Source organism: Coenobita brevimanus, chromosome 97 (assembly GCF_032717465.1).
Source record: "Coenobita brevimanus isolate Jiangsu-jjx chromosome 97, ASM3271746v2, whole genome shotgun sequence".
Lineage (NCBI taxonomy): Eukaryota > Metazoa > Arthropoda > Malacostraca > Decapoda > Coenobitidae > Coenobita > Coenobita brevimanus.
In genome coordinates, this window is record NC_137050.1 from 38,217,943 (window position 1) to 38,231,455 (window position 13,513).

Below are 13,513 nucleotides of genomic sequence, written 5' to 3' on the forward strand. Positions count from 1 at the left end.
GCGAATGTGAAGTTGGAATGATGAGGGATGTCATGACCTTTTATGATAGCCATTTCACAAGGGACTCTCTCAGCTGGTGAAACGCAAATATGTACGCAGGACAAAGATGAAATGCATGTAATGATGTGCGACAATTGTGTTCAATTGTTGTTTCACTAGTGCATATGATAGCTTCCTGTTTCTTGGAGACCATGATGACTTCTGTTTTGATGTTGATGGTGACCAATGAGTCATCTTTCTTAGAAGGAAAAGGTTATATTTGACAGACTGTGAAAAAAAATCATCTGTTACGAACGGTACATGAACTACTATTGGTGTGAGTGTTGCTTCCAAATATGTATAATATAACATCAGATTTCCTTCCTCAAACAAAGGTTTCAAACCATGCTTATGTAGGCCTTGACTAATTATTTGACAGAGATTGAGAATGGATAGTAGATTAATGGTGATCCTTCCGTTACCAGGATTAGCAATTCCTTCCATGAAAGACTGATAATGAGCTCTAGTACTGTCGAACTGTAGTATTTTTACGTCAATGTGTTCCATAATCACAGAGAGGTGTTGGAATAGTGTATTGTTTCCTTCTAGTGCAATTTACTTTCTCTACAATTCTTAGAGTTGATTCCTCTACCTTCCTTAGCTTCTTTACAATCGTCATCATTAAGGTGTTCTGTATATCAGGCAACTTATGTTGCTATGAAAGAATTTGTGCAATTTTGTTAAATTTGTTATTTATTTCCTCTAGACCATTTTCTGTAGCCAGTCCAAAAATGCTGCCTATAACTGCTACACTTAAGTCGAACAAACCACGTCTGTTGCGTGTATTCGTGATGTCGTTTCCTATCCTAAATGTGTTGCTCCCAGCTAATGGGATATCCTGGATCATGATGATCATTATGTGTTTAGCCTGTTCTAGCTTCCAGTCTGTTAACTTCATTAATTCAGCTACTTCCTGTGTTGGGTGATCCTGTGAGGAAGGGCGTGTTAATACCGCTTCCAGAGCTCTAAGAGGTCCTGATATTTTCTGGATCATTCTTCGTAGGTCTTGCAGTACGCCAAACTAATTCGATACTTATTATGTCCTGTACAATTGCCGTTGAGGCTGTTAGTGAAATCAGGCACACTTCTCTGACTACATGTTGAGGGTGTAAGTGGGGTGATCCTCTTTATATCAACAGGAACATGATCCATGAAATAAATCGCCTCATCTTTACGTATAGAAAGACCAACTGTATTAGATATACTACAGTTATCTCGACTTGTTTAATCTTATTACCTGTAAAAAGAGTCTAAATCGATTCCTAAGTCATGTAAATGCCTTGTTATAGCGAGAGCTGTATTGGTTGCACCTATGTTTGTCTGTTTGGTATGCGACCGCAATTTATTAAAATGTGTTAATTGCTTCCGGCTTATTTTCACTGTGTGTACTAGGCTTTTCGGTCGTGTCCGGTGTTTTATAATTGCAAGCTAAATTTCTTGAGTCCTTATTTTAAGTGATCAATATATATTTCTTTTTCTTCGTCATTCGATGGTGACTTAATCACTACCTTATTGGGTCTTCTCTTAACTACCCTGTATGGACCTTCAAATTTCGGTGACAGTTTATTGTCTCTAGTGTGAATGAGGCCATGGACAATATCACCTATGTTGATGTTTGATTTTTTTGCCTTCTTATTAAATGATTCTGTCATTTCTTCCTAGAATATCGTTAACTGTTTCTTTACCTTTGTGAGTATTTCTTGAAATTCACGTAAGCGAAGTTTAGGATAATCATCACAATTATATATGGGCATTTGTTCGCCTTCTAAAGTCTCGTAATGGAGACGTTTGTCTGACTCGTAAATGATGAAATGAGGTGTATCTCCTATGGATTTCTTAATTGCACAGTTGAGTGATGCTTTAACTCTTGGGATCCAGTCATCCCAGTTTGCATAATTTTCATTGAGAATGTGCCGTAGTACATCTAATATTTTTTTTATTCTGCCTTTCCACCAATCCATTGGAAGCTGGATGGTAGGCCAAGACATTAACCTTCTTTATATTGTATTGTTTACATATTTCTTGTAAAATTTCAGGGTTAAATCCACCACCATTGTCACTCACTATACCTCATACCAATTAATTTGGCCAGGCATGTATGGCAACACTGTTCCCACCGAGATTCTGATTGGCTGGAGGTGTTTGTTCGATTTCGTTGTTGCTAAAACCGATACTCTCTTTATTATCAGATGTGATACAGAGTTTGTCGACAATACAATCGTCAAAAGCAATAAGAAATCCGTTATATACTTAACAAAAATGAAATCTGCGTAGGAAGATAGAAATATGAGTCAACAAATTATTATAACAGTCCAAGTCAAGGTCAGCATTCGAACAATTCCTTTAAATCGCCGACACTCGATAAAATTACAGAAAATTAAGGAAACCTGCTTAATCTAAGCGCTGGTGTAACACACATTTAAATTTTAAGATCAGTCCGCACCCTTAAATCGTGCCACAACTCTGAATAATTGAAAATTCTGATGAAAAGACGAGTTGTGCGGGGAGGGAGGTTTGAAAAAATTGCGAAAATCAAAGTAGACTAAAGGAAACTATTTCATTACATCTCCTCTATTGTCATAGTACAGACTGGACTTAAAATTTAAATGTGTTACACCAGCGCTTAGATTAAGCAGGTTTCCTTAATTTTCTGTAATTTTATCGAGTGTCGGCGATTTAAAGGAATTATTCGAATGCTGACCTTGACTTGGACTGTTATAATAATTTGTTGACTCATATTTCTATCTTCCTACGCAGATTTCATTGTTGTTAAGCATATAACGGATTTCTTATTGCTTTTGACGATTGTATTGTCGACAAACTCAGTATCACATCTGATAATAAAGAGAGTATCGGTTTAAGCAACAACGAAATCGAACAAACATCTCCAGCCAATCAGAATCTCGGTGGGAACAGTGTTGCCATACATGCCTGGCCAAATTAATTGGTATGAGGTATAGCACCTTCGGTGTGGTGAACCTACAGATCACACTATCAATGAATACCCGTGCAACTGTTTCTGCTGTTTTAGCTTTAATTGGAACCAAGATCACATATTATGAAAAATGATCAGTAGCAACAAAAAGATATTGATTGTGAGTGGTAGTTAAGGGTAACTTTAGTAAATCAACCACGACAATGTCCCACGGTTGTTTAGGTACAGGATATTTCCCTATAGGTGCAGGTGATAACGAGTAACCTTTGTGTATGATTCACATTTGTCTATGTGATTATGTATGTCATTGCGTAACGTTGGCCAGTAATATGGCATCCGGGCCTGCCTGACTGTCCTGTCCTTCCCAGGATGCCCTGCATGTGGACTCTCGTGTATTATCCTTAAAATGTGAGGTATCGTTGTACTAGGAATAACTAATTGCCTAATTCTATTATTTGGCTGTCCTGGATTTACCCTACTGTATATAAGGCATTGTTTTCCATTGTGAATTGTTTAAGTGGTACATGTAACTCGGGCAATGGTACATCATCGCCTGACTAGAGATAACATATTAATTTAGACCATACTGGGTCCCGTCTCTGTGCCTGTGAGATTTCTTGATTTGTAGGGATCGTTTCACCATTGTTGGAGAGTGATTCCCGTGGACTTATTGTAGCGACATTGGCTGACAGATTTCATGATAATGCATCTGCTGCCAAATTTACTTTACCTTTTATGTAGTGATTATTAACACTGTAATTCTGGATTTTACATTTCCATCTTGCTCTCCTCCTACAGAGGAGTTTTTCTTGGAACATGCCCACGAGAGGCTTGTGGTCTGTGTATAGGTGAATTTCGTATCCAGTCACAAGGTCAAGAAATTTCTGTAGAGCAAATATTACCGCTAGGGCTTCTAAGTCTGTTGTACAGTAGGTTTTCTCTGCTTCTTTTATTTGTCTACTGGTAAAAGCAGTGGGTTGGTATTTTCCTCGTTTATCCTCTGGCATCAATACAGCACCTAAACCTTTAAGGGAGGCATCTGTGCAAATTATGAATGGTTTTGTGAAATTAGGATAGGCCAAGCAAGGTGCACATGTAAGTTTATCTTTTAATTAATTAAATACATTTTTTTTCCCTCTCCCCACTGAAATACTGCTTGTTTTTCCAGTAGGAGAAATAATGGTTGTGCTGTGTGAGAGAATTGTTTGATAAACGCCTTGTTGTACCCAGCGAGCCCTAAAAATTGTCTTACTTCATCCACATTTTTGGGTTCAGGGAAATCTCTTACTGCTTGTATTTTATCCTCAGAGGTGTGGATCCCCTCTGCATCTAGTTTGTGGCCTATGAATTTTATTTCCTTAAAAGCAAAATTATATTTAGACAGCTTGATTTTTAAAACTACACTGGCTAACTTGTGTAGGAGTTGGTCTAATTTCTGTAAATGTTCCTCTATTGTGTGTGTTGCAATTATGATGTCGTCCAAGTAGACAAAAATACCGTCACCTAATATTCCAGCCAATATGCTATTCATTAATTGCTGAAATGTTCCTGGAGCTGTCCTTAATCCCATCGGCATTCTCTTATGCTGATGATGCCCACTATCTGTAGAGAAAGCAGTGTATATGCGGGATTCTACATCTAGGTCTATCTGATAATAGCTGCGTAAAAAATCGATTGTAGAAAAGACCATATTTCCTGGCCAATGTTGTACAGGACATCACTTAACAATGGCATGGGAAAACGGTCGGGAATGGTTTCCTGATCAAGTTTGCAATAATCCACAACTGTCCTCATTTCCCCATTTTCTTTAGGTACAAAGAAGAGTGGTGCATTCCATGGGGACATTGAAGGTTCAGTGATGTCCAAACTTAACACTTCATCCACATACTGCTTTGCTAGTGCACGTTGTGAGTGTGCAACTCCGTACTCTGGCACATAGATTGGTTGTGTATCCTGTTTTACGTTAATATGGTGTTGGATTAGATTTGTACACCCTAAGTTTTCACCAGGTAATGCGACAGCTTGTTGATGTTTCTGCAGTACATTTAATAAATCATTTTCCACATCAGAATTATCTGAGCAAACCAACTGCTCCTTTATGTACTCTTTGTCAGACAAGTTTACTCTGCTCGACACTCCAGCAACTGTCACTTCGCGTATAGGAGCTGGGCAAATCTTTAACCTACAAATACAGGTTCCATTCTTAATCTTCAAATCTCCGTTCATGGTGTTAGCTAAAATTACATTAGTTTCACCCTTGTCATTCATCCAACACAGGGCACTTTCTATCAAAAGGCCATTTATTCTAACAGTCTCTTCTAATACAATGACAACAATTTCTCAATTTACTCTTAATAGTAACTTGCATGAATGATTTTGAAGGTAAATTTGTATCATAATTAATGCTTGCTGGGTGAGTGAGTCACGGTTGCATTGTGGGTGAGTGAGTGAGGGGGGGGGGTCGGCCTATGCCGGTGTAGCGTTATATATTAAGCGTTTTTAGTAGCACCTCGGAAAGTCAAAGGGGTTTGAGATTCCGCTGTTGGAAAGTCAAACTCCTCACCGAGGAGTTTGCCTCTGCAGTGGTGCATACCCAAACTACCAAGCAGCGTGTTGTGTAGCGGAGTGTAGCCAGTTAGGGAGTTTAGCATTGTGTTTGATTCGCAATATCAGAAGATAACCATTCATTTTTTATATTATAATGCATAACAAATAATCATGTTAATGACTATATGACAATAAGGAATTCTAACAATGTACTTTATTACGAAAATCAATCAATTTAAATGTTCCGTCTCGCACCAGCTCGCATCTCCAGCCCCAGAATGGCCGATGCGTCCAATGAATTGACTGTGGTTTTGGCTTCGTTCCAACGAAAGTACAACATTACAAAATTCTTACGTAACATCTCAGTCAGTCATAAGTATTTTCATGTTATGTGTTTTTTGAGGGATATAGATGCATTTCCAAACCGTGAAATGTGCTTGGATCCCAAAATTTTCCAGTTTATCATACGTCTTACCGCAGGAACTGCAGCCATTGAAACAAGTTTACAAATCCACCGTGAGGTTGGGCTTACTTGAAAAGAGTAGGAGAGTAAATGGTTTCTACTGGCCTTAATTTCTGCTTCGGAATGGAACGAAAATTGTAAGTAATGCTCCTACGTTTATCTTAGGAGCATATAATGTCATTATGAAAAAGTTGTCATCTCATTTCCTTGCAGACTGGCTATGTACGACAGTTCTTCCAGGGCTCACAGTGCTCGTTCGTCTGGCTGTGCTATTGCTTAGCGTTCAGTAAACTCCAACAGCGGAAACCCAAACGCTTTTGACTTTCCGAGGTGCTACAAAAAACGCCTATTCCGTTCCCCTGTCCGCCCCCTACGGCGCATGCGCGGGGTTGCCAGAGGCCGCCATAAATATGCCATTTGTCCTCTGATCTCCGTAGGGGTAACATGATCGGAGCCTCTCGCCCTGTGTTTACAAACGGCAAATGGTCATTCCGGCTTCTCGTATCATTCGTCTCAAAGCTTTCTCGGGTAGTTTCCGCCCTTAAATTATATTAGGTTAGGCGGAAAGCAGTAAAAATTCGAATTTCTAAGATATGAATGAGTTAGGTTGGATAAACATAGTTATAATTAATTATCTGGGGACGAGTTATCTAATCTCTTAGGCGTGAGGATTGCCTTAGCTTTGTTCTTACCCAATTGTATGAGTCAAGCTTGTACTGTCCCGTGTATTAAACCATTTTTATTATACGTATCCTTAAAATTATAAATAGTTTTGGCACACACTACTTCATTCGGTTGTGCATTCCACTGATCAATTGCCCTATTAGGGAAACTAAATTTCCTTACATCTTTATCAACTCTCTTTTTATGCTGTATTTTGCAATGTCCCCTTGCTGATTCTTCACACATATGATATATATTCATTTATGTCTATTTTCTGTTCCCCTGATATGCATATATATACAGTAGCATAATCATGTCTCCTCCTCCTCTCCTGCAGCGTTGGTAAATTCAATCTTTCCAGTCTTTCTCAGTAACTTAAATCCTTTAAGCTTGGTACCCATCATGTAGCGGCCCGTTGTACTTTTTCAATCTCATCTGTGTTTTTTGAGATGAGGATTCCAGACTACTGTGATGCATACTCCAGAGTTGGTCTGAAGAATATTATCTTCCTCAGCATATCTTCATTTATATATGTGAATGCTATTCTCATATTAGCAAGCAATGTATAAATGTTTCGTACCTTCTCACTGATGTGATCATCAGGAGATAGTCTGTTATTGATAATTACTCCTAGGTCCTTCTTTTCTGATATGTGTAGGGTTGATCTTCCTAACTTATAATATCAATCTGGTCTTTTCTCACTTTTACCAAATTTTATTACATGACACTTATCCACATTAAATTCCATTTGCCATCTATTGCTCCATTCATGAAGCTTGTTTGATTCCTCTTGCAGCTCTTTGCAAGAATCTGTTAGTAATTTTCCTTTGAATTTTTGCATCATCTGCAAACGTATTAAGATAGCTTCCTCTCTGCCTTATATATTTACTTTAATACCCACCCAATCCCTTTTAAGTGCCATAGAGTCAATAAGTGGCTTGGTGCTAGCTTTTCCCTTTTCTTTTTTTTCCAATTATCCAATCCAATCCCTGTAGTTTGAGAAATCTTACATCTCCCTTTAGTTTTGAGAAATCTCACATAAGAGTGTTAGGCTAGTCCAGTATAGTTCAAGTTCAGTCAATGTGAAATAAAAATTAGCCTCTAAATTTCATTCATGGAAAAGTACTTTTAACTCCAAATACTATGAAAACAGTATGCACTCCAGCGGGGTATGCTTAGTGAAGTTTCCTGTTCACACTGTTACAGCATTTCTGCTGATTCAATGGATAATGATAAAGTAAAAACCCTTATCAGTTACGTTACTGAGATCACTTCAGATACTAGTTGTTATGGGAAATTAAAAAAAAAAAAATCCTAAGTTAGGTTATTCAGCACATTGGGTACATTACTACACATCACTGATTGGCATATTTTAATACCAATCGTTTGTTTAAATCTGCACACATGTGCTGTAACATAAACCCTGTCGTGTCCAGTAGCACAGGATATATTTATATACGGTACTGTACTATCAGTGGAAATGCATTGAATACAGTAATTCAAAAAAAAAAAAAAGCAAAAGTTAGCACCAAGCCAATGAAAATATGGCACTGAGGTGGAAGGGGGTTGGGTGGTTATTAAAGTGAAAATATAAGGCTGAGAGATAAGACACATGAAGTACAAGAGGAGGTGAATAATAAGCGCCAGTACCAAGCTAAAACAATGACTACATGGCACTGTAATGGAAGAGGGTTTGGTGGGTATTAAAATGAAAATGTAAGGCAGAGAGGTAAGACAGATAAAGTACAGGAGCAGAGTGGGAAGAGGGGAAGGATGGAGATTAAAGTGCCCCTTTTGCCACAAGCAGGGACACTGAGGAAGTATTGTCCCCCCTCCCCAGAGGGGTACTATCAATGGAAACTAAGCCAGCTCCCAGTCACGGTTATCTCACGAATCCTTTCCCCTCGGGGAGGGGGGGATAGAATACTTCCTCATTATCCCTGCTTGTCGTAAAAGCCGACTAAAAATCCTTCCCCTTTTCCTCCTCTGCTTCTTGTACTTTATCTGTTCCACCTCTCTGCCATATATTTTCAATACCCACCCAAGTTAGTGCCATATAACTTAGTCATTGAATGGAATGGAATATAAAAAAGAAAAGAAAGGAAAGCGAGCACCAAGTCACTCAATGACTATATGGCACTACAATAGGAGTTGGGTGGGTATTTAAGTGAAAATATAAGGCAGAGAGGTGGGACAGATAAAGTACAAGAAGTAGAGGGGGAAAAGAGGAAGGATGAAAATTAAAGTGTACCTTTTAGACGGTTTTTACGACAAGCATGGATACTGAGGAGGTATTCTATTCCCCCCCTCCCCAGGGGGAAACTTAGTCATTGAGTGGCTAGGTGCTCGCTTTCCTTTTTTTTGTTTGTTTGTTTTTTTAATTATTCCATTTCATTTCATTCCATTCATGAGCCCTTTACTCATCCCTCTTACCCACCTGTAAGTTCTACAAATACCTGTACACTAGTCAAATTTAACACAATGAGAACTACTCAGCTACAGACCAGTATCACTGACCAGTGTTGTAAGATACTAGAAAAGCTGATAAGGGAAGTTTGGGTAAAACATCTAGAACATGGTATGATAAAAGAGAGGCAGTTCGGATTTAGGAAGGGAAAATCATGTGTTACTAATCTTCTAAGCAGTTATAACAAAGTTAGAGAAAAATTATAGAAAAGCGAAGGATGGGTGGACAGTATCTATTTAGATTTTAAGAAAGCATGCCAACGGCCATGCCACGTTGAGTACACCGCTTCCCATCCGATCAGCGAAGTTAAGCAACGTTGGGTCTGGTTAGTACTTGGATGGGTGACCGCCCGGGAACACCAGATGCTGTTGGCATCCCTACGTGTCAAGTGGGGTTGGTGGAGGATTAGTGTCCCTCCCTGTAAAAACAATTAACTCTAAGCCCTTGGCCACCCCATTTGGGATACATGGCGTCTGGCAATGAAAAAAAAAAATTTGAGAGAATACCGCACCAAAGACTTTTATGGAAGCTGTACCATCAATGAGGTATGCAAGGCAATCTCCACTGTTCGATGCAGGATTTTCTCAGAAAAAGGGAAATGAACACAATATTAAGGGGAAATTACTCATCATACAGGGAAGTGCCCAGCGGAGTTCAACAGGGCTCAGTTATGTTTTTAGTATATAATGTTTTTAGTATATATAAATAACAAAGACAGTAATACTGGAAATGGAAGCTATCTAAATATGTTTGCAGATGATGCAAAAATTCAAAGGAAAATTACTAACAGATTCTTGCAAAGAGCTGCAAGAGGAATTAAACAAGCTTCATGAATGGAGCAATAAATGGCAAATGGAATTTAATGTGGATAAGTGTCATGTAATAAAATTTGGTAAAAGTGAGAAAAGACCAGATTGATATTATAAGTTAGGAAGATCAACCCTACACATATCAGAAAAGGAGAAGGACCTAGGAGTAATTATCAATAACAGACTATCTCCTGATGATCACATCAGTGAGAAGGTACGAAACATTTATACATTGCTTGCTAATATGAGAATAGCATTCACATATATAAATGAAGATATGCTGAGGAAGATAATATTCTTCAGACCAACTCTGGAGTATGCATCACAGTAGTCTGGAATCCTCATCTCAAAAAACACAGATAAGATTGAAAAAGTACAACGGGCCGCTACAAGATGGGTACCAAGCTTAAAGGATTTAAGTTACTGAGAAAGACTGGAAAGATTGAATTTACCAACGCTGCAGGAGAGGAGGAGGAGACATGATTATGCTACTGTATATAAATGCATATCAGGGGAACAGAAAATAGACATAAATGAATATATATCATATGTGTGAAGCATTAGCAAGGGGACATTGCAAAATACAGCATAAAAAGAGAGGTGATAAAGATGTAAGGAAATTTAGTTTCCCTAATAGGGCAATTGATCAGTGGAATGCACAACCGAATGAAGTAGTGTGTGCCAAAACTATTTATAATTTTAAGGATATGTATGATAAAAATGGTTTAATACACGGGACAGGACAAGCTTGACTCATACAATTGGGTAAGAACAAAGCAAAGGCAATCCTCACGCCTAAGAGATTAGATAACTCGTCCCCAGATGATTAATTATAACTATGTTTATCCAACCTAACTCATTCATACCTTAGAAATTCGAATTTTTACTGCTTTCCGCCTAACCTAATATAATTTAAGGGCGGAAACTACCCGAGAAAGCTTTGAGACGAATGATACGAGAAGCCGGAATGACCATTTGCCGTTTGTAAACACATGGCGAGAGGCTCCGATCATGTTACCCCTACGGAGATCAGAGGACAAATGGCATATTTGTGGCGGCCTCTGGCAACCCCACGCATGCGCCGTAGGGGGCGGACAGGGGAACAGATTATAACGCTACAGCAGCAGTTAGGTTTCTGGGCCCGGATGCACAAACGGCCTTAAGGCTACACACGGCCTTAAGTCGGGTAGTTTAAGGCCGTAGGTCGCTAAGGCCCATGCACGAAGCACCTACAGGAGGGTAAGCCTCGGTAAGGCTGCCTCAGCCGCTGAGGCTGGGTCGGAGCAGCCTTACTGTATTGAGACCCGTAAATAAAGTAACTCCGATTTGATATTCTCTATAGCACAAACCGGACCAAACTTGTTATTGATTATGTCGGTAGGGAGTTGATGGTAGCATGTGAACTAGATCGTGCTTTGCGAAGGGAATGGAGGTTTCCTGGATCCACTGAACCCCCATAACATAAATGATGAACATGCATTGAGACAATATCATCTCCCCAGGAGCAAATTCCTTCGTTTAACAGAACTTAAGCCTCATACTGGGAGTGTCACGCTATACTCCTATGCCATTCTTGCCTACGCAACAATTTTTGGCAACCCAGAGGAATTTTCAGAGTTTTGTTGGAGAGTGGTATTCATCAGTCAACAAGTATATCCAAAGTGATATCACGTGTGACAGATGCTTTATACAGGAAATGACAGAAAAATTTAGATGCCCAGTGCTTTGCTGAGAAGGACAGAGACTAGGGGGTTTCCACAAAATAAATAATTTTTCTAAAGTGCTTGGGTCCCCCATGAAGAGGAAGGGAAAGAACACATCCCCAGTATCTCTGCTTGTAAATGGCAGCTAAGGAGGAGCCTTTTTGTCTTCAATCTTTCATTCCTAACTGTCCTCTTCTGTCTTCTGTCCTACCCCCTTTTCTTGATGTTTGCATGATTCTTATGGTCTTTATTTTCCCTCTACTTCTGCTTTGCCATGCAGCCATATTATGGAGTGGTGATAATTCTTCTTTGTTAACTTCCTAAGTGCTTGGAGCAATGGACTGAACCCTCATACCAATTAAGGCCCCAGATCACAAAGAACATGTATTTGTCAGTTGCAATGGGTTCCATTCACTGGATTTGCAAGTTGTGACAGCAGCAAATGATACTGAGCTGTAATTACAGATGGCAGCAATAACACTGCCTATATCTGGGCTAATTCTAACCTCCACCAGAGATGTGAACCAAGGTGTCTATGGTGACAGTTTTCTGCTAGGTAACTGTGGTTGCTGATTACTTTGTGTGAAGTTAGACAATGGTTAGGTAAAACATGGCAAGCATAATAAGTTCCCGTTCATATTACTATTTTGTTTCTTTACTCCTAAACCCTCCCATCTTACTAATGTTTTAAAGGTTGTGTGGGTGTAATGCTGGAGAGCCTTTCATTGCACCCGACGTTGTTTTCAATTAATTACTGGTACTTCACGTGCTTATCCTTGACTGTTGTGTAAATATTACCGGCAGTGTGAAAATAAGGTATTGTATATAATGCCCAGGTATTCGATAGGGTGTCCAGCATTTTTTGGCAAGGTATGAAATAAGCTTATTTCATTCTGACTTTATGCATTTTACCTAAGGATTTTAATAGAATGCCTAGGCATTCTGCAGAATGTCTAGCATTTTTATGGGAAATAATAATAAACAACAGGGGATTAGGCTGGGATAATATAGGTTAAGATTGTTAGGTTAGGTCAGGTCAGGTTAGGTTAGGCTAGGTTAGGTTAAGCTAATTTAGAAGAGCGCTGTGTTAGGCGTTTACCTAAATTAACCTAACCTAACCTACCTATATCGAACTTGAACGTAGCTTACACTATCCCAGCCTAACCTAACCGCAGTCTAAATTAGCCTAACATACTGAAATGACTGATTTCACATTTGCCGGTTTGCTCCAGTTTGGTCGTTTCTCACTTTGCCAAAAACAAACACGGTAATCTACAGAATACCAAGGAAATGTGTACAAATGATTTTCTTATACCTTGTCTTCAAATTTTAGCATTACATACAGTAGTTTACCGAGGCATTCTACAGTATGTGACGGTTTTCCCACTTTGCCGGTAACATAAACACACGCTGTCGCCTCTCACCCCCAGCTGATTCATGAAGCTCTGTGATTGGCCCAGTGTTTCAGTGTTCTGCCGTCTGATTGGTCGGAAGAGTCTCAGCTGACGCACGAGATTTTCCCCAAAACATTCCCTACAGTTAAGGCTAGCCTTAGCTAAGGCCAATGCACGAAACTTAAGTCAGCCTTAAGACAACGCAAGGGGTCGTCGTGCATGGGCCTTAGAGGCAGCCGTAGGGCCGCCTTTAATATTTCATATAAGGCCAGTCTTAAGGCTGCCATCCGACGGAGTTTTGTGCATCCCTGCCCTGGAGGCGGATGCACTAACACGTCCCCGTAAGCTCCCCGTAAGGCCGCCGCCGCTACGGTCCCCGTACGATAGTCGGTGTTTTGCTATGTACTAACATTTCTCCCACCATCGTACGGTGACCGTAAGGCTAAGGGCGGGGAAAAACTCGCTGTGTTTGAGGGAATTTTTCCCCGCTCAG

General features: G+C 39.6%; 1 protein-coding gene and 1 non-coding gene across 2 annotated transcripts in view; one reads left to right on the top strand and one right to left on the bottom strand.

Annotated features, from left to right (window-relative positions):
- The window catches only part of LOC145413658 (uncharacterized), a 365,386-nt gene that overhangs the window by 199,959 nt on the left and 151,914 nt on the right, over positions 1-13,513 (bottom strand). The window lies entirely within an intron of this gene.
- LOC145413869 (5S ribosomal RNA) lies at positions 9,370-9,488 on the top strand. Its single transcript, XR_013899771.1, has one exon. It is a non-coding gene; the product is annotated as a 5S ribosomal RNA (ribosomal RNA).